Source organism: Dermacentor variabilis, chromosome 2 (genome assembly GCF_050947875.1).
Source record: "Dermacentor variabilis isolate Ectoservices chromosome 2, ASM5094787v1, whole genome shotgun sequence".
Classification (NCBI taxonomy): Eukaryota; Metazoa; Arthropoda; class Arachnida; order Ixodida; family Ixodidae; genus Dermacentor; species Dermacentor variabilis.
This window is the reverse complement of record NC_134569.1, coordinates 97,111,772-97,134,004: the sequence shown is the minus strand read 5'-3', so window position 1 is coordinate 97,134,004 and position 22,233 is coordinate 97,111,772. Positions and strand designations below refer to the sequence as shown.

The 22,233-nt window shown below is 43.9% G+C and overlaps 1 protein-coding gene across 5 annotated transcripts in view; it reads left to right on the top strand.

The window, feature by feature from the left end:
- LOC142572354 (calcitonin gene-related peptide type 1 receptor-like) overlaps positions 1-22,233 on the top strand; it is a 260,219-nt gene that overhangs the window by 119,697 nt on the left and 118,289 nt on the right. For all 5 annotated transcript variants that reach the window (XM_075681410.1, XM_075681408.1, XM_075681411.1 and 2 more), the window contains one exon: positions 1,682-1,767. The gene's annotated coding sequence lies outside the window, so the exon portion shown is untranslated. The remainder of the gene's footprint in view (positions 1-1,681; positions 1,768-22,233) is intronic.

Sequence of the window (22,233 nt, the reverse complement as noted above, 5' to 3'; positions counted from 1 at the left end):
TCCGTTTTTGACAGCGCTGAGAATTCTCATGACGTCTGCGACTAATCGTGCCAATGAACCAATGCATGTTTTCTGTACTAAAACGATACATCTGGATAAATAACCTGTTCATATAATGTCGTCTCAAAGTCATCTCTAAAGCACGCATACGTCTTAATGGTATAGCGCATGACATACAACGGATTCTTTTCTTGTCTACAATTTCTTATTTTTCCTTAATCCTATTCTTGAGCCGTTGCGCTTGCGGCTCTGTGTTTGTGCCATTGTTTACTTGCTTATTCTTTGCCAATCCTCCACAAGGAAGGAAGATAGACAAGAAAGGAAAGGCAGAGAGGTTAACCAGAATAAGCGTCCGCTTGGCTACTCTGCACAAGGAGATGGGATAAGGGACAGAAAAAATAAGAAAACAAGAGAAGATATAACAACACGAAAGCATCAGTTCGCACATTCTACTGTTTTTCAACAAAGTACTACTGAATGTGTAATAGCCTGAGCCCCAGGAAACGAGTCCCTTAGCGGAAACCAGCGTGCATGCGCTGTGGCCCGAGTATATGCCAACTGGGCGCTGCAAGAAGAAACTCCATCGGCGGAAACCATACCCCGACAACATTGCACTGTCCTCCAACGTTAGATGCAGACTCAATAGATGCGTACAATCACGTCCACACAAGTCCTTCTCAAAGGAAGATGTGGCATGGCGCCAACTTCAGACAAACACATATCCACACATGAGCCACCTATACGCCATGCACTTTCCCTGTGGCCGTATAAATGTATAAATATCCTCACTGTGGGGTGACTACAGCCTCCCTATACCAAAGAACATAGGAATTTCTCCACATTTCAACGCCCCCCTTCCCTCCAGTCTTCGAGCAATGGGAGGCTTTGCTGGGCAGCTTGGACTAGCGGACACGGAAAGCAGCTAAAGTCGCTGCAGTCTAGTACTCAAGGCCCTTCCCTGGCGCAAGCCGGAAGACTACCTGCCTAGAGCGTTTTGTCTTCATTTCCTGCTATAGAATATGTAAGTGTCACGGTGACACAAAGGGTACAAAATCCTAAATGTGTTGATTGTGTGTCGTCCGCAAGCAATCATACCTCGCCTTCGCTCTTGTGGCATCGCTGCGCCACCGTCTGACACTGTGCATCAGCCTGATTTGGTGTTTGCATTTTCGGTATAGCCTGTGAACGGTGCAGTGCGTGAGCATAAATATTGCACGAGACAAAATCTATGGCCTATGCAGTGCACAAACAAAACGTTCCGTGATATTACACGTTGTATGGAATAAAATCTACACAATTATTGTACGCATCACATTTAGTTTACAGTATTTTATCAAACGCTTGGTTTCACATAGATTGCAGTATGCACGTTGGATCCGAGTATTTTTTACCAATATTTGCTCTAGTGACAATATAGCTATCAGTACAAAGAAATAGTAAGCGCTCACGAAATAACCGACATCCTAGCTAAGTTAAAGGACACCTTTATTGGTCTAGCATTACTTCAGTATATTCTTGGCTACGGATAAATTGCTTTCGATAAATGATTTTTGATAGCGGCGATGATTGATCTTGATACCATACAGCATTTCATTATCACATTTTGTGTATTTTGGATTCTTCTTCAGACGGACGTTGATCGGACTTCAGCGCTTTTTCTTTTTTTCTTGCTTGCATACAGACCTTCGTTGACTGATCATGCGGCATGGAGCAGTAAACAGCTGAAAGCTCTGTGATTGGCTACACACTGCTTTCGTCACTCTTCAGGTACGTGTTTTTCATTGTTTTATTTCCTCCGAAGGCCACCTCAGCAATTAAGTGGCTGTGGTATTCTCTTGCTGAGGTTCTGGTCCAGTGTTCAATGTCAGAATGCGGTGGCCGGTCTCCGGTGAGACGGAATACAAAGTCGTTGTCGTTGTAGCACCGCTGTGTAGCCTTTCGGTGGAGCGGTTACCGTAAGCGGAAATTTCTCTTGGCGGCGCAAACATACGACGTGCATGATCAGCTGCGTTGAGTGTATGTGCTGGGAACTGTTTTTGCTGCATCGGTTTTTATTCAACAAAGAGCAGTGACGTCTCTGAAGTTTCAGCGTGAATTACGAAATGTTATCACTGTCTGATCTCTCGGCGTGGAAACTAAAGCATAAGAGTGGTGTGTACGGCCAACCCAATGCTATTCGGAAACATCTAAGCACCGATCGCTATAAAACATTTGCGTCAATTACCACCATCGTTCTCACGCCTTTCCAGTTTAGTATACTTAATGTCCCTGTGCTATGTTTACGGTGGCCTTTTGTATGAGGCCGATGGCATTACTCAACACAGCGAACATTGCGGTTGGTAAAGCAGCATTATACATACAAGCTTCGTGCTTCGACATTGCCTTTCTTTCCCTATAACGTAGTAATATCCAAAGGGGATCGCATCAAAAGAACCTGACGGCTATTTGTAAGGACGCAATTACCGTAAAACGGGTGAGTGCGTCGTAGAGGACGGGACAAACAAGACCGAGCAAAGTTTATTTTCTTATCGTCATTTGCTTTCGCGAAAAATCAAAATACAAAAAATCACGGGCCAATGGCGCAATAAGACCTCGCATGGTCATGCTGCAAGCTTGTACCATGCGCTATACAGAACAAACAAATGTAGAATCCTGCAGCTACTACTGCTTCGGACGCTCGCACAGTCAGCAGGCAGTGGCGCAACCACTCTACAAGTGTGAGTATGGTATGGTATGGTACGCTTTTATTACTAACCCTATTTTATTGGTTGGCGGAAACGCGCCTAACAAACGAAGCAGTCGCACAATGTTTCTACAGATAATATTTTCAACGCTTGTCAAAGTAAACAGCCCAACTTTTTCCTCAGCAGAATGATACCCATGCGGTTAGGATCGCCACATGCTTCTTAACTACTCGTCGCTCAAAATTACAGTGCGAATGCGTGACCACTCACGCAGTAAGTTGACATTCGTGCGAAAAATTTTCAAAAAATGCACACTGTTCGCTGAGGCTGATTGTAGGCTCAAATTGACACGTGAGCACACATAGCTGTAGGTGTCCCGTCCCCTTCAACGCCTCCAGTAACTCCGGCCATGCCTACTTCAACCACTTCACCAGGTCTCAAAAAACCATTTTTCACGTAGAATACGTGTCATACTACGAGGGCGAATCAGAAAGTCTTTGCCGCTAGCTTTTTATTAGCCAAAATAACGTACATACAGGTAATTGCAGATATGCGTACTATTCTACGTCCCTTGCGCTATATTTTCCACGAAGTTCCCACTCCGGTTCAGACATTTGTCCCATCGCAGCACTAAATTTCAGCTGCACCTGTGCCATGTTGTCATTAGTCAGCGACGCAGGCGGCCTCCCCGCGCGCTCACTGTCGTATATGTCTGTGACTCACGGCATTTTGCGATGGTACAACACCACCACCTCAAACTACTAAATACGAAACACACTTCCCCGTACGTGGGCTACAGTTACCTGAGAATTTCGACGAGCGTTCGTCCTTTGCTCCATAGAAAACAAGTCAGAATTCGTTGCTCGTACACCGTGGACGTGTGAAGCACAACCACCATCTACAACAACTGACAGCAGCGGCTAGCCGCGGAGATACCGACAGATAAGGCCGGGACGGCTCAAGAAAAGTCCAATGCTGGGAATTGATGCGTTTACTTCGCATTTACAGCCCTAATTTGGCCATAGAAAATAGGAGCAAAGCCTCTGATTCGCCCTCCTAAATAGGACGCCCGAACGCCAAATCAACCACCAAAAACTGCTGCCGAGGTTATGCCTGGCATACAATACGGAGCGCTCTCCCAAGCCACATGCCGACTGTCCATAGATGGCGTCACTGCCTACATAATATGGCTGCGCCCATTAAGAAAAGAGTCTATATATGGCGATCATTCTAATAACCAGAATGGCCAATAGACTTCTTGTGTAGAATGCGCTGATGATTACTAAAACGAAGGTATGCCGCTGCCACTGACAGCGTATCATGAGCAATACTACTACTACTACTACTACTACTACTTATTATTATTATTATTATTATTGTTATTATTATTATGATTACTTATATATGAATAAAGGGAAAATACTAAAAACCCTGGTCGGGATTTTAGTAGGGTGCTAAATGAGCGATAGATGATCCGACACATCAATATTGGCGGACAAGAGAGAAAAAAAAACAGAAAAATGTATACAATGCAATCCATATACTCATAGATATACACACATATACACTGGTATATACAGACATAAGATATCCAAAAACACACATGCACACACATGTATACGGTACACACGCCTTTGGTTCATAAAAAGCAATAAATGTACGGAGCAGGTTAGCGAAGCACAAGAACTAAATATATATAAAGAACGGGATTTATGTGCACAAGCCTGAGAGAAACTCAGCCACAGAGGACAGTAACACTTGGTCGTTTCTTGATAAATTCCAATCGCTAGAAGAAAAATGAATATTTAAACAACTATTGTGGGATTACTGCGGTTTTAACGTTAGATCATTCCGTTCCCTGGTGTTATAACCTGAGGAAAGTCGAACAACTGTAGATGCATCAACCTTAACCTGTCCCGCTAGTATTCGATATAGGAATTTTAAAGGTGAATGATGGTTTCTCGTAGATATAGAGGTTTTAGGTTAGCTCTGATTAACAAGTCTGTTACAGATGTGCGGTCATAACGATTGTATATAAAGCGAACTGCTCTTTTCTGAATCATTTCCACTTTTTCATAATTTGTTTTTGTGAAAGGATCCGAGATAACAACGGCGTAATTTAACCTAGGCAGAATGATAGATTTACACGCAAGAAGACGGACTGTAGGAGTGGACAGTTTCAGAGCTCTGCGAAGGAAAAAATAGTTTGCGTTGTGTGTTTGCCGTTACTTGATCGATGTGTTTATTCCATCAGAGATTACTTGTTATGAGGAGACCTAAGTATTTGTACTCTGTTACTTCAGTAAGAAAACTGTCATTGATGGCGTATGAATAAATGAGGGGCAGTTTCTTGAGAGTAATTTTCATTGCTACTGCTTCTTTAATTGAGGGATATTTGCCAATGTTCCCACCATGACGGAACCCTTTGAAGCGCTTGATTTAGAGTAGCTGGTCAGCTGGTCAGAACCTCGGAGTGTAAAACACAATCATGTGCGTATAGGTTCAATTTAACTGGGATGTCGTCAACAATGTCGTTTATAAAGATGAGAAAAAAGAGGGGTCCTAGCACCGAGCCCAGTGGGACAGTGGAGGAGACTGAAACTTTACCTGAGCAATGCTGGTCAAAAGATACACAATGTTAGCGGTCAGTAATCTACGATGAAATCCAGGATATTGGTTTAGAGCTTTGTAGTACCAAGTTTAACTTATAAAGTAGTTTATTGTGAGAAACGGTATCAAAGGCTTTACGAAAGCCTAAAACAATTGCGTCAGTTTGATTTTCATTATTTATAGAAACAGTTATTTCATAATTAGTTCCATTATTTATGGAAACCGCAAAATCATGTATAGCTTCTATTAATTTGAGTTTGTGTAGAAAAGCTCCTGCGAAACCGATGTTGTTCTTTGGTGAAGAAGTTGTGCCCCTCGAGAAATACTGAAATGTCTTTATGTATTATGTGCTCCATCAATTCGCAAGCGGTTGAGATTAATGATATGGGACGGTAATTTTTTTACGGAGCATTTGCTGCCATTTTTGTGTAGGGGTATCACCTTAGCTATTTTCCAGTCTCTTGGAACCTCTCCCTCCTGCAATGATTTCGAAAACAATATGTGAAGGTGCTTTGCCACCTACTCAGCATACCGCTTTAAAAAATCATTCGGAATGTGGTAGGGGCCACACGATTGTTGAGTATCAATATGTAGTGGCATATCAAATATGCCCTGTTCACTAAAGACCATATCGGATTGGGCGAAAGGAAGGAGCTGAAATTGGGCATGCAGTCATAGTCTCTAATGTAAACAGATTGAAAATGATCGTTAAATGCGTTTGCTATTTTTGAGCTGTCGTGGGTAATGCAGCGCTCAATATTAAAAGCACTGGAGTGGTGCGATGAAGGAGAAACCAGATGCCAAAATTTTTCTGGGCAAGACGAAATAAAATGCAGCAATATTACCCCATGATAATTCTGTTTATCTTTCGCAACCTGATCTTGGAATTGAACGGTTAAAGTGGATATTTCTTGTATTCGAAAATTCTGTAGACAGTCTTTTTTTCTTTTTTATTCTTTTCAGTTGTCTTCTGAGCTGTAGTGTAGATCGAGTTAACCAAGGGTTCTTATTCCTTTGTTTTTTTTTTACAATACTGGGCACAAAACGATCAACACATTCTTTAATAATGTCCTTTAAAGGGTCCCAGGGATTGTTTACATTAGCGTCACTGCTTGAAAACGCATCAGAATGAAAGGACAACATGTCTATTATTGAAACGTCGTCTGCGCGCGAAAAGTTTGGAAAATGACAGTTTGTTTTATTTGCGTTTACAGATACACCAGAAAGCGTTAGTAGTACCATCTGGGGATGAGAGATGCCGGGATAAATTTCGCATTGAGCATTAGAAGCAGAAATACCACGTATAAAAAAAACAAGTCAAGTATGGATTTAGTATGACCTTGTATCCTAGTAAAGTCATCAACACTCTGTAATAGGTCGAAGGCAAATACCAGTTCAATAATTGCTTCGCCTGCTCTGTCGCATTGTTTCTGAACTGTCAACAAGTTCCTGTCAATACTTTGTACGTCGAAATCGCCGCATAAAATAATCCGATCCCCTTGTTTAAGATGAATGCTCATATGTTTTTCAGTTCAACAAGATCGGTAGGTTCAGAGGAGGGTGGCCTGTAAAAAACACCGATAAGGTATTTAACATTTCTGTGATAAGTTTTCCAGAAATGGGACTCAACGTTAGATACATCAGGCATTTGAATAATATTCAAAGAATGTTTAAAAAGAATGCAAACCCCGCCTCCTCTAGCACCGCGGTATTTCCTGAATACATTGAAGCCAACAGGTAAAAATTCACCGTCGAAGACTGAATTATTCAACCATGTTTCGGTTAGTAATACAAAGTCGGGATCGTGAAAAAGTATATTACCTTCCTGTTCAGAAGTTTTGTTTAATAGGCTTCTGCAATTTATGTTTAGGATTCGTAATGATGGGCAAGGGTTGTGTTATTGGTCATTTATGGGACTGTTTATTTAATAGATAACGTTGGCTTTTCTCGTCATTCCACGTGTAAAGAGTTCCGTCAACGCTAAGTTTATCTGTGTAAGGCTAGTAGCGCCGCTCAGGACGAGCAAAAAAGGTAAGAGGTAGGGGTAATCAAAGGGAGCGGAAAACAGGGTGAGCGCTAACTTCCAACTGAGGTTTATTTCGTGACACAAGACTACTTATACATTCGCAAACCATGTCACATCAACAAAGAAAACCAAGCAAGAAAACCGATAGCTCCCTTTGATTACCCCTACCTCTTACCTTTTTTTGCTCGCCCTGAGCGGCGCTACTAGCCTTAAACAGTTATGACATACCAACTCGCCCAAACTGCCACGCTTTTGGCTAAGTTTATCATAAACGAGTTTAACTTTGACCTTTCTCTTTTTACTTGCGCTTACCCACAGATTTTTACTCATGTCACGCACCCGTTTGGAGAAGTCTTCAGAGAGCGAGACAAAGATGTGCCTTTTACTTTGTGTGAATTTTTGAGGATAGTTGCTTTTTCACGAAAATTCATGAATTTAAGGATTACAAGACGAGTTTTTTTACCTTTTGAGCCCAGCCTATGGCTTTTTTCTATAGCTAGGGTGGCTACTTGCGGTTTTTCTATTAATATATATTTCACAACTTTGTTTTCTAGTTCTTCGCCGGTTTCTACAGAAGACTCCTCCAAACCGTATATTATTAAATTGTTCTTGCGATTTCTCTTTTCCAAGTGATCCGCTTGTTTATTGAACGAAGCTAATGCACCATTCTGATCTGAAATCGATTTTTCTATATCATTTACTTGAATTGTTAATTTCTTAGAGCAGGAAAGCTGCTGTTCCATCCTGTCAATTCTTTCCGTTAAGGCAGTGATATTTTTTTCCATTTCTTGTTGGTCTACTTCATATTTTCTACGGTAGCACTGATTTTATTTTGACCAGATAGCAGCTGCATCAACATTTCTTTTTTAGTCAAGCCAGGGTTAGACTCAATATCACCACATACCAAAAAATCTTTGGCTAAATAAGAAAAACGTATAAAAATCCACTTATTAAAAAAAATGGGCAGGGCCGCAGCAATAAGAATCGGTCATCGCTGCGGTATATAGGAATAAGATAATGTGTAACCACTAACCTGCAGTACATTATTATTATACTTTACACAGACACGCAACAGGAAAAGCGAAAAAAAAACAAAAAGTAGCCCGCGAAGACTTACGTACTGTCTGTTCGTACATTATTGTGTAAGGAAGGCGAAGGAAAGAAAGAATATTTAAGGAGAAAGAAAACAGAATCACAAAAAAATCTGTCCTCCGAAGAAAAGGGTGCGGTAAAAGAAAAGAAAAGTTCCAGATAGGCATTCGAAATAAAGTTTTATTCCCTGTGCAGACACTACTGGCTGACCAATCCGGAATGTCACAAAGACGCCTTTCCGCATCTTGAAGTCAAGTCAAGTTTATCGCAACAGTCATGTTCGAGTTACATGGTAATAGTATTACAGCAGGAGGCCGCAGACTCTTGAAAAAAAAAACTGCCAGAGGTACCTCCTATGATACATAAATAGGATTATTATACAAAAACATAAAAAAATATGGTAATGTGAACAATAAGAATAATGATTAGGCAACTTGATTATCTATAACAGGAAATTGGATACATAAGTTAATGGTAATGTTAATTATTAAAAAGACATGAAAAATAGTCGGAAACGTGTGAAGAAGCAAAATAACAGCGAATATTAACAAGAACAATCAACCCGTCATGAGAGACCATAACGGGCTTCATTATCCATAATATTAATTACTTATACAAAAACAAAAGGCATACAGCGAAATGGCATACATATGTATAGTTAATTAACGAATTAAGATGAGTCGGTTAATTCCTGAATGAAATATTTCTTGGTGCGCGCGGAGAATCTATCAACGTTGTGTGTTGATTTTATTTCGAAAGGTAATGAATTCCATATTGCTGTGCCAGAGGAGAGGGCTGCGAACTTCCCGTAATTCGTCCTTACGACAGACAAAAGAAGATTACTGTGCAGGCAACACCAGGTACTGTTGTTGTTAGTTATGTGTTCAGGATCAATACATTCAACGAAGATGTCGTGTGTGATGAGCCTATATGCAATTATGGATAATTTCTGACGGAATAATTGTCGTAATCGGAGAATGTTAAGTTTAGGAAAGAGTGACCTGGCAGGACAAATCAAATGCGCTGAAAATCATTAGTCTCATAGCTTGGTTCAGAAGTCGCTGCAGAAATTCAATATGCGTAGAATATGTATTGGCTCATGATGATACACAATACGACAGATGGCTATGAATATAAGCAAAATAGAAAGATCGTACGATGTGAGGTGGAAAATAAGTTCTTGTCTTGACGATAATGTGGATGCCAAACGCAATCTTTTTAACAAGTGATTCGTCATGTCCATGAAATTTTAGATCACTATTTAAGATGGCGCCGAGGAACCATGATTCGTTCGAAACATGTATGACGTAATCACCAATGTAAACAGGAGGTGGTACGTCGATTGAATTTCACTGGGACTAGAACTCCATAAATGTGGTTTTAGTGGGATTAATGTGTAGATGGTTACTTTAGCACCATAAAGTAATATTTTTAAGTCGGTGGTAAGGTTAGACTTGAGTGTGGAAATTTATTTACTGGATGTAAAGGTGGTCGTGTCATCAGCGTAAAGTATGCACTTGATCTTAGCAAGAATAAAGGGGTAGGTCAGTAATAAACACCAAAAATAAAAGTGGGCATAAAATAGATCCCTCTCGGTCCCCTACGTTAAATAGCTTGGTTGATGAAAGATGGCCCTTAACCTGCACCATTTGAGACCGGTTAACTCAAGTAGCTTGTGATAAACTTTAGTAAAGGACCACATATACCAAATTATTTCGATTTACCAAGTAGTGCGCGATGGTTTATCGTGTCGAATTCCTTCGTCAGATCCATAAATACAGAACCCACAATTAGACCTCTGTCAATAGCTTGCTAGATTTCTTCTGATAAAGTAATAAGTGCCAGTTTGGTTGAGTATCCTTGGCTAAATCCGAATTGCTGAGGAGACAAAACGTTAAATTTCTTTAAGTAGCGCATTAATCGAGTGTGGAATAGCTTTTCAATCACTTTACCAAGAAAAGGAAGGATACAAATTGGCCTGTAATTCCCTACTGAAGTCTTATCGCCTTTCTTGAAGACAGGAACTATTCAACCAGCTTTAAGACAGCTCGGAAACACCCTGGCAGAGAACAGTTTCTTAATCATGAGTGGCAAAACTGACGATATTTCATGCGAAATTAGTTTTACTTTTATCCGTTGTGGCTAATTAAATGCTCCGTATTCCTGACAAACTCCGTCCGCAGCCGTTGCGCGCGGCAAAGGAATCATATTAACTAAGCAGAATGCCAAAGGCTGTCCGCATTCCCAGAGTTTGCATTCTCTGCGGGAGCTAACACGGCAACGAATGCATAATTAATGAAGCAACAGACGCGTGGTGCGGCAAAGATGCTTCTTTTTTCGCTGTCATAAAACTGAACGAACGCTGGCCTAACAGAATTATTAGCTGCGATTATGTGCGAAGTAAGGTCGCGAACGATGACGCAACGACCTGCGGGAACTGCAACCCTTGGGACCCGAGCTGGCGTAACCCAGTTTTTTTTCTTTGTTCTTATCTTTTTTTTCAATAAACGAATGCTTGGAAAGTCGTTGTGTTAGCTCAGTAACCAGTGAGCCAGGGCACCCCATTCTCTTTATATGCGCATAAAGTCAACGCCACTTCCGCGAATCGGCGTGAGGTGCAATAATTTTTTTTGTTGCTCTGTTTTCTTCCTCTTTCCGTAAAATGCTCTTGTTCTTTCAGTTTCGTCCCCCATACCTTGCAAAATCAGGGTTGTAAAATGCGGTTGCTAATTTCTACGAACGTTTTAGGGAATCTTGTACATATCCTATGAATAACTTAATTGGGTTATTGAGTCACAAATGAGCAGTTTTAAGGCAGCCAAATGCAGTCTGCAGATAACTAACCAGCCACGCACTAGCGGCGCATGTGCCTTCGATAGCACGACATCACGGCGACGGCGGCGCCAGCGCCAACGCGCCTCGAGCGCGCGTATAGTTGTCTTCGCTATGAAAATAGGTGTCTGTTCCCAAAGATAAACCACGTTATATGGAGCGATTATTTCTAGAGACCTCAGAACACAGCTTTGGCGGAGCGCGTCATGGTTGCATCAATAACAATTACTTAACGCATCCACCTCTTAAAAGGGAGCAGAGATCGCAGTGAGAAAGGACATAGCATGATAGAAATGAAAAAATAAAATAAAAATAGACGTATATATTCCTGTGCACCCTGGCACAGACGTTCTAATAGCTCATTTATGTGGCTACAGTAATGTCGAAGCTTATAAGGGTGTGGCATGCACTAGCTCTTTCTGAGCGCTATCTCGCGCTCACCTTCAGCATGGATTGTGCGGTGACCGATTTGCATCTTCCTTTCTTTCTTTCTTTCTTTCTTTCTTTCTTTCTTTCTTTCTTTCTTTCTTTCTTCCTTTCTTTCTTTCTTTCTTTCTTTCTTTCTTTCTTTCTATAGGCGAGAAACAATCGATCGTCGCGCAAGAGGCTTGCCACAATAAAAAACATCTATGCAGAGGAGGAAACTTCGAAGTTGAGCTTTTGAAGTCAGTTCCGCTGTTTCCTTCTTAGTATTGGCCTCGAGCTCCACCACTGGAAAAGCTGGCGCCACCGTCGCCGTGACGTGCTATTAGGGATCACGTGGACATAGTGACCGCGTCGGCTGCTTCGGGAGCGCCGAAGCGAGCTGAAAACGAGTTTAAATTCCCTCGTACGCTGCGGACCTCATTTAGTGGCGACATTTTCCCGCTTCGAGTGTCTCCTTTAGAACGCTTGAAAGCACTACAATAGGTAGTGGCTGCCTTTGAAGGCGCGCAACATGGTAGGCTACTGCTCGGTGCCGCAATGCCGGACGTACGCAACGGAGCCCGGTGTCAGCCTTATTCACACGCAGCCGCAGGAAGCTTGGCTCGCGAAACATGAAACCGGCAAACAGCCATCGGCTACCACTCGGGTATGCGGCAAGCACAGACGCGAGGGAGATTTCTGCTACGGCGCCGGGTCTCCGATGTTCGGAAAACGCGCACTGAGACGCTCGCCCGAGTCCGCTTCCCCACTATTGTCATGACGGTTTGGTCTATGAACGTGCCGATGCTATAGATACTGGCAAGTTTACTAAAGTGGAAAGGGAGCGGTAAGAAGCACATAAAGAAAGCATGGCATGTGGTCATGTTTGTGTTCTGAATTAATACACTGGATTACAAAAAAAAAGCGGCGGGAAATAAAACGCTGAGGACACCGATAAACATACAGTGTGACGCAACTCGAGAAATTATATTGAAACGTCCAATAATTTGCAAGAAAAAAGAAAGATTGATTCGTCGCGACGGCACATCAATAGGTGTCGAAGTCTCTACAATGAAATTATTTTTTAACAGCTCTGATAGTGCCCACGCAACAATGGTTGCTTGCATACTGTCAAATGCTCATATTCTGCGGCCTAAATCTCATGGCACGGTGCGAAAACGCGCACGCGGCGAAAGCGAAACAGTGCGCGGACAAGCATGCAGACGCGCAGTCGGTGGCTGCGAATCTGCGCGATCGCTGCATTGAGGCTTCACTCTATTACGCTCCATTCAATTATACACAGACTATAAGAGCATATTTCACATAGTTTGCTCTCAGCGTTTACCTACCTTTCGCGCAAGATGCCGGTTCGGGAGACTCCATCGCGTTGACCGCGCGCACTGGCGTACACTGTACGTATTCGGTAAAGAGATAGCGTCTGCAAACTATTCTGCGCTTTCAGTTTGCCCAATATCATTATTTAGACCGTAAAAACTTCTCTCGTTTCGGAAGTACTTACAGAAGTGTCCGGGAGAGCTAGCGCGTGGTGTTTTCAGTGAGCGCTGACAGCAAAACCTATGATGAGCGCGCCGCGTGATCCCTCATACTACGCCAGCGAGGCGCTTCCGATAGATGGCGTCTCCGTAACTCCTCGCCGCCAATAGACGTTTTTGCCGGGAAGAGCGAGAACCTCCTTCCTGGAATGTGGCGCGGGAGTAGAAAGACACGCGCGGAAGCTTCTACAATGCTTTTGTGCGGTGGATCACGCATAATTTTCACACACCACAGGGCATAATGGTGATGCCCGAGGCATTGTCGTTGAAAAGGTCTACAGTGGGCGATTCGCATATTGTGTTGTACTCCCAGGACGAAAAAATTGCTGCTGAGGTCATGTGGCTTAGTGCGAAAAAAAAAAGATCCCAATTACATGTTAAGAATGAAAGCTGAGCAAATTGCTTTAGTCGGACTTCATATGATATATCACATTGCCATCAATCATATCACATTGCCATCAATTCAGCATGACCTCGCATGATCTGCATATGTCGAAAGACCAGATGGTCAAGAAAACAAGTCAGCTAGAAAAACATATGTGCTACCGGCGAAGCTGGAAAATTCGCCCCCGAACCAAGGCACCGAGTATTTAAGACACAAGAGAATTGTTACCTAGCGGGCAATTATATTTTTGACAACTCCTCTAAAAGCAGTAGAGGAGTTGCTAGGTGCTGCTAGGGGCTGTACTTGCACGTGACCTAGTTCTCCTTGTGGATGGGCGGCTATCTATGAATGACCAGGTCTTCAAGAAAATATGCTACAATCTACATAGAGCGTACTGTCACCGCATTCGATGTCTGTTGCTGCGTTTGCAACTATCGTTAGCATGTCTTTTAAAAGGCAATCATTAAAGCAAGACATCTGAAAAAATCTCTTTAGCTTATCCACAGCTTCGTAGGAACCCGCCAAAGAAGCGAATAGTCGCTCTAATTAGATTCTTCTAATTATCTTGCTTCCCATGTAATGCTCCGCTGACCCAGTTTAGTCAGGACGCGCCTGCTAAGCCGTTGTCGTGCGATTGGCCTACCGTGCCCGTGATATTGAGTATTTTTCTTACACGTGAAACAGTCGCAGGCAATTTCCTCGCCGAAGCAAAGTCCAAACGGTGCGGCCAAGGGCATGTCTCAGACTACACAGAAGCATCCCAATGCTATACAGTACAGGAACCGTTGAGCAATAATGAGGCTGCCGGCTTGCATCTCGTCACGTAACCATTCTTGTTGCTTTTGGAGAAAGGGTCCCCAGAGTTCTGGCCCATCGCTCTGGCGAGACGTTTAGCTTTTGCTGAAACCGTCGCCGACATTCTGCGAAATAAACTGATAGTGCTTGCCAGTTTACCGGGCCCGTGTATTCTCCGATCAAAGCATTTTCTAGGTTTTATCTTAGCATCAGTCGTGTCAGAGCTACAGAATTCCCGTGCATAGGTCACTTTATGCGTGTAGCTATATCTATCCGCACGCAAAGTGCTCCGCCACACGACTACCCTTTTTGCAGCAAAGCAATCTGCCCAGGAAAACGCGAAAGACCGCGTCGAAACCGCTCCCAAACGTCTGCACCTTCGCACTCGTTCCAGTGAGAGCACGCAGGCTGCTTGTCACCCCGGCACTGTTCACGTTGAAAGAACTCATATCTGACCTTGTTAGCTGTCGGCAACAGCTCCGCCCTCAAGCTACAAATTTTTCCTCTCTTCTTTTCTTTCCTCTTTTTTTTCAGTTTGCTCGACAGTTCCCCTCCGCACTTTTTGCCTTTGTGATTGTGTGTCTTCGTAAGCGATGGGCCAATACGAAAGCTCCGCCCCAGATTTACGATCGCTGGCCACCTTGGGGCAGGACGTGAATATGTAAGAGATGTCTCGACGTGCTCAGCGTTCAAAAGACGCGGCGGAGAATCGGCGAGAGCTCGAGAATACTTCATCGGTATGAAAACCGGGATGCAAGCGGCACTGACACTCTCGCGAGCATCCGAAACGCAGATGGTAAAACTGTGCCTGTTTGAAATGTGGTCGCAATTCTTGGCAACTTGTTGATGGAAGACGTGAGGACTCAGTACTACGCAGTAGTTGCTCGCTGAATTTTTTTTTCGCATGTTAAATCATTCCTCGTTTCGCAATTCGAGTGAAAGTGAACGAGCACAGGAGGTGTGTCATCTGAATAGTATAGGCAAGCCTATGCAAGCTTTTTACTCAGGCTATAATGAAACTGACGTAGTTCACAGAGATACGCTCGACACTTGTTAACATTTAGACTGAATTCCTATATTGGTACAAATAAATTGTACCAGGTCCTACCTGTTTGAACGAATAAATCTTCTTGCGCAATTGCCACAACAACAGCCCAAAAAGAAAAGTTTAATCGTGATTCGCGCACTGTAAAGAAGAACAAAACATTTTTCATTTGAACAATAGAAGAAAGTCAGGCTCGGATGAACAACGAATCTGCCACGATGTTTTGAGAGGATCAGGCTGCAGTTAGGTCGTGATAGACTGGGCATGCGTCAGTGCATGGTATTTCGACAGAGAAGCTCAACTGGGGACAGCGATTTGCTCGCGTAAGTAATTGTAAAATGCATGCATTAGCTAAATACAGCGGCATAGCGTTGTCAGGCTACTTTCCTTATAGAAATTTGTTAATGAGCGTTCAACGTCCAAAACAAGAAAGTATGCATGTCGTGATTTAAAGAAGAAAACAAAGCAAAATGAACATCTCTGTGCTGAGTACTATGAGGCCGTATACACGAAACTTCATTTCCGATGTTATACTTGTCCCTGGGCCGCTATTATTTCTTTCAACCCGCTCCAGCGTGTAAATTGGTTCCCGAACAATTTCTTGTGCGAACTTTAAATAAATCATACTGTTGTTATGCAAACAATAAATTAATAGCTTTGTCAACAAAGAAGGAAGCAATACAACTGTATCGTTAACAATCTTTTCTTTTTGTATGAACGACCTTTCTCAAATTGGAGCTTTACTATCTACCTTAACGTAGGGGAAATGTACCAACCGTTAAAATTAGCGCACTCTAGATAACACGAACATGGATCCAAGAAAATTGTAGAACATTGTTTTTTTATAGCGTTGAGAAGCAATCGTTGCGCTAAAAACGAAAAAAAACTGTTATTGATTAAGCAAATTTAACGCTGTAAAATGAAAGCGAGATTGATCGTAAAGACAACGGATTCTAAAAGCACAAGGCAAACAAACGGAGCCCCTTGTTTGAAAAAGAAAAAGAAAAAAAAGAAGGGAAACGTGTGTATCTCACGGTCGACAACTGCCATCAGCCAGCTGGTTTGGTTGTAGCCCTTTAATGTCCGCGTTTAATTCGCAATGCTGACATTTTGTTGTACAGCCTCTCTTCACCAGTATCTAGCATTTACGATTCTGAGCTGAAACAACCATTGAAGATAAGCTTGCGCCTCGACAAATCTACGCTCATTCTGCGAACTCTTCCGGCTTTTTCGCACAGAGAGCACGAATGTGATCCGCTCACTCTACGCATATAAATTTCGATGAGAGAATTCTGCGTTCTCGTTGAAAGAAAGTTTACGGGCCAAATACATGAAGAAGAAGGAGATCGCCCAAACTGTGGAACATCACAATATATATATATATATATATATATAAGGAGAGCGAGAAGGAGATAACAACAGAAAGAAAGAACGTAGAACGTGAGTTAACCGAAGCCGGAAGCCGAGCGTTTCTTCATTGAGTGATCTGAAGGGAGAAAAAGGGGAAACGCAAAGTAAAATCATCAACAGCTAAAGAGCGAAAGAAGCACACAAGTGCCATTTGGAGTGCCACGCTGAATGGGTTGCGCCCATTTATATTTTTCGCTTCATTTATTCCCGCAGCCTTTGAGGTTGAGATAATTTACAACTCCCTTTGATTTATCTTTTTCTTCGGCCACCGCGCACAATGTCGAGGTCCGGTATAGTATATACTGATGGGCGGTGAGGTCACAGAGCGCGTAATCTAGACGGGCAGCGCCGCGAAATTTGCCATTGACGACACATTGATATCTTCGTGCTTCGTTTCATGAAACTCAATGGGCAGACGCGAAATAAATCACCCTCGAGGAAGATCGTGGGTGACACCGCGTGAAAGGAATAATTCGGCGAGGGCTTCTCTCTGGATCGTAAAGAGTAGAACGCCTCGACTTGCGCTCTTACCGTGGCACCTCTACTCCGAATTTATTATTTTTTTTCGATAGTAATTTCTTCTAACGACTGCCTGCTTCGACTTCTGTCTTTTCTTTTTTCCCCCTTAGTTCAATAGATGCTTCCTCTCGCCTTCGGTACAGGACTTATATTACGTCACCATCGCGGTAACAAATCACCGCAGTCGTATCACCCGTTGAGTGCACCCATAATTGTGCCTTCATTGCTATCCTATTTCGGTTGCTCTATATGCGATGGTGTCCTTGGGCATGTTACCTCTGTTGTTTTGAGTAGGTCATTGGGGTCTGCGCTAGTTCATACCGTATGCCCTTTACAAAACACGTGGCTTAAACATCTGAGTCAGGAATTTCCATATGGAACGCTGGTTTCCAAGAATGATATTGGCCATCTTCTTCAGAATGGGAATGGAGAGGGCAAGTGCGGCGGGTGAGCAGGCACCGTCGAGATAACAGCTCCGTGCTGCTTTAAAGAGGAAAAGAAGCGGTTCTACCAATCGTGAGTTACAACTTTCGAGAGCAGCATCTCGTGGTGGCAACAGCTCGCGGTTAAAAGAGAAAAAAAAAGGAAATAAAGCAAGAGAGAACAGAAGACTCTATGTGACACGCTGGACGATAGAAATCGCCAATGAAGCAGGCATAAAAGCTGCTTTCCTTTTGCACGTGGGGGCATTATGCAAATTTTTATTTCCTTTCATTTCCTTCCGGTAGCCTGGATAGGCCTGTGCCTCGTTTTTCTTTATGTGCCCGTTTGGGGATATGCAAGCGTCAGCTGACGCCACGTCGAACATGCTGTCGTCGCTGCAGCTTTAATGCTTTAGGGCTTTATTTGCACTTCGCAAGTTTGTTGCTGCATGACGAAACGACTTGCTTGCGAACGATAATGCTCTTGCTTTCGTAAGCTGGAATGCGACTAGGCGGAAAAGCGTGGGTGGAGAAATAAATCAATGGGGTCCTAAAATTCGCGCTACAGTGACAGGAAATGGTTGATCTTACGAACTTAAGCCTCCTGCTCCACCCCCCCCCCCCGCCTTTTCTTAAAATACTCGCTGGTTTTCTTTATCCGTACGCTGATCTTACGAGCTGAGAGAGAAAGGAGTTATGCAAGAACAGTGCCGACGGCTAGACATATGTTGGAACAACTGGAGTCGGCTATGTGCATAAAAGCGAGGCCTGCTAACGCAACGAAGTTACCTGTCTTACGCCTTATTTCCATGTTCACGTGATCCTTGTTCGTAAAACATCCCGCCGTACCGTGCTGCAACTCTTTATGTATTTATGTACTTTTTTGTCGTTTTTCAAACGCTTCTGGCACGATGTTCATATGGGCATAGTGTCTTTGAAGAGAAGTAGTGATTGCTCTGAAACGCGAGGGTCTGCGCATTTCAAAGCATGACATTAAAGCGTAATCGCAAATCGTTGATCAAATTGTCCTGTGCGTTTTTGGTCAATCTCGTCCATGTTAAGATAAAGATTCCAGCCGCATTCCTGCTGCTTCGTGTGCGGTCACAGGCAAAAATTCGACATTTCTGCCTTTCTTCTGGTTCTTGTTGTTAGAGAAACTCAGAAAATATTCGGTAACCCTCTTGGCATCGGCGAGAGAATAACCATTCTTGGAAATATCCCAGCAAAATTTGGTATAGACAAGTGGTTGGTTAGATACCAAATATTTCCTGAGGATGAGATATTCTGTGTCCCATTTCGTTAACTCCGCTGCTATTGCCATTCAGCATGAGTCTTCTTTCAGACAGGTCGCGCAAAGACCACGTCTACTGCGGCCGGGACATATGCGAGTACTGAGAGCTGAGATGGTTCACCGAAAATTACTGAAATTGTTATAAAGTGACTTCCTAAGCACCGCGGTGATCAGAAACCTCAAGCATCGCATCCTGCATCTGACAAGCCGGTTCCCGGAACAAGCCGCGGCACTTCCGGTAGCTTCAGCCACGCTGACCATGCCAAAGCCCCTCCCCCCCCAAAAAAAAAGAAAAGAAAGCGACGAAACACAACAGCCAGTAAATATTTTCAAAAAATTCTATTGAAATAGCTTGTATTTTCTTTTTGTTCAAGAGCAGTGACAACGACGCGCTAGAAATATTTTTGCCGCAACAAGACAACGGGTCAAGGTTGGCAGCCTGGAGACGTTCGTATTACACAAGGAAGATTAAGAGAGCGCAAACCGGACAAAGAGAAAAAAATATATAAAGGGCATACAGGCAAACAGACACAAAACATCATTTGTGTGTGGTGCCTTCTTTTTATTATGTATTTCTTAAATTTTTGTCTGCGTCCCGTTCATGCTCATTTATTCTTGGAGAGGTCAAGGATGCGAAATCGCGCTTGTCCCAAAGCACGCTGCACGCAGTCGCCCATGTCTGTCTTTCTGCGCGCAGTGGATATGTCTTGCTTTCACTGATTGGCATTTCCGTTAACACTGTACCTCACTTTGGTCACTGTACATCAGCAGATAATAGCGCGGCCTTCAATAAAGCATTGTAGAGAAGGATTAGAACGATATAGTGGGTCATCCTCTCCACCGCTTTCTAATGGGTCGTCCTATCAGCACTTTTGCTCGTGAATGTCGCTCGTGCTTGGAGTCCGTGCCCTGCTTTAACAGGCGGTCCCAAACACCGGTGACTAATAAATGTCTTTACAAGCGGTGTTTGGATCGGCCTGCAGGGGTACTGCTCTGCAAAGCTATTTCAGCCCGCTGCACGTGCTTCGATTGACCCGCGGTGCCGGCGCCCTTCGGAGAACCAGCGAGGACGACAGCGCTAACCGACCATGCGCCTCGTTCGGAGAATCAGTGACGGCAGCAGGGCGGGCCACGTTTGGCGCCCAACGTATTGTTGGTTGATTTGCCGGCTCTTCATGGTCTCTCTCGGCAGCAAGAAGAGCTTCCCTAACAAAAGGATGCTTTGCGGTACGGGGGCCCCAGGATTCGTCACAGTCTGCTGACACTCGTGGCTACTACAGGAGAAAGGCAGCTCTGGAATTTAGAGGCGGAAGACAATGGGCAACCGGCGGCCGCGTTGTGGGGGTCAGCTCGGGGAACCGACGCGCCTTTCAAGACTCAAGATAATGGACAACCGGCGGGTCGACTGCGTTGACGATGACGTCCAACGGTTCTCTCACCTAGGGATCTAGGGAGAATGGAGTGTTTATAAGCGGCTATTTGTCGGCTGCTTGTGTGTCCTCGTCTAGGTGCTCGTAGTGTGCTCGTCATCGTACTCGTGAGCTGTGTGCTCGTAAGCTGTTGCTGTATGCTTCGTCTTGCATGCTCCAATTGGGAGCCACGCTAAGCTGTCGATGTATCTCTTGTTTAAAATGTAAATAATGTAAATAAACGCTGTTCGCCTAGTTCCTCCGACGTTCCTCTCTACGACCTACAACTCCTACAAATGGTGGCAGCGGCGAGATCGCCCGAAAACTCTAATAACTGGATGGCAGCGGTGAGATCGGCCTACGGCTCGTAGATCGGCCTACGACTCGTAGACAGCAACGGCAGCTCACGGACTTTGGCATTTGGTGACCGACCGGTATGCTAATAAAGTTGGAGGTGACTTGAGATTGACCACCTCTCGCAACTGACTGGATACGGCGGAGAAGGACTGGTGATATGGTGCTGCTTCAGTGAGTAAGCGTTTGGTTTTGGCTGTAAGATTTACCAGGCTTCAATTTGTCTGTGTGTGTAGATTTGATTCGCTGGGATATTTTACTTGTATTCTGATTTGCGTGGGTATCGCAGAAAGTGTTGTGTCACAGCAGAGCCAAAGCTTAAAGTAGCGACCATGGTCCTATTGTGTTTGACGAGAGCTGACCTGTTGTGGTTGTGTGAAGAGGTCGAGGTAAACGTAGAGGAAGACTAGACGGAATCAGAGATTCCTAAGACCATTTTGCAAAGTGGCAATGGTTTGAAATTCATAGTACAAATGGGTAACCGAATTCTAAGCAAAAAACGGGAAAAGGAAGCAATTAGGCAAGAACAGGAAGAATTTAGGCAAGAACAGGAAAAAGCTAGACAGGAACTGAAAAGCATTTCGAAGGAAGAAGGCCTAACAGAAGTAACGAGGCAGTACGTTGCCGCATTGAACAAAGAGATTCAAGGTTTGGAGCAGTGAATCGAATGAAGTCCACAGCGGCTTGAGAAATCTGTAGGCTGGACGCAGCGAACGTTCAGAAAGTCTCGCCTGAATCGTACGTCCGCACCAGAAGTAGCCATCCTCCCTCTTCGCTTGAAGTTATCCATGACGCGCAAGCCAGGATCGGACGCTTTTCGTAGCCGAACCGCTTGACGTCGTTCGTCCCGATATGCGGGGTCGTATCGCCGTTTTGCTTCGGCTTGTCTGGCCCGCAACTCGGGATTGTCACCCATCTTCCGGCGCTTAGTTTTGGCAGCGTTAGCCTTATATTCAGGATATTCCAGCTGACGCCTCATACACTCATAAGCGGCTCCCCCCCCCTCTCTCTCTTTTGCATTTCCTCGGCTTCTTCTTCAGGAGAAAGTATCTTCTTCAGTCTGCCCATATTGACAGTAGATTATAAACTGACACCACCGGCACACAGATCGCCTCTCTTCCAGGAGAGCACCTGCACGTCAGAGCTTATGTCATCCCCAGGCTCAGCCAATCCCATACGACTTCTCTGCTGTGCTTATGTGGGTGTTCTTTTTACCTTCCACAGTGGGCGCAATACGTCTAGAACCGCAGCGTCCTGCACTCTACGTGGTCGTACGGAACTGGCGACAACGCATGGTTACGCAACTTCCCAAATAACAAGACCTGTAGGTTTTGCCACTTAACTTGGTAGAGCAGTAAACGAGAGATCCAAAAGAACTGTGAATGTTCTGCAAATATATAT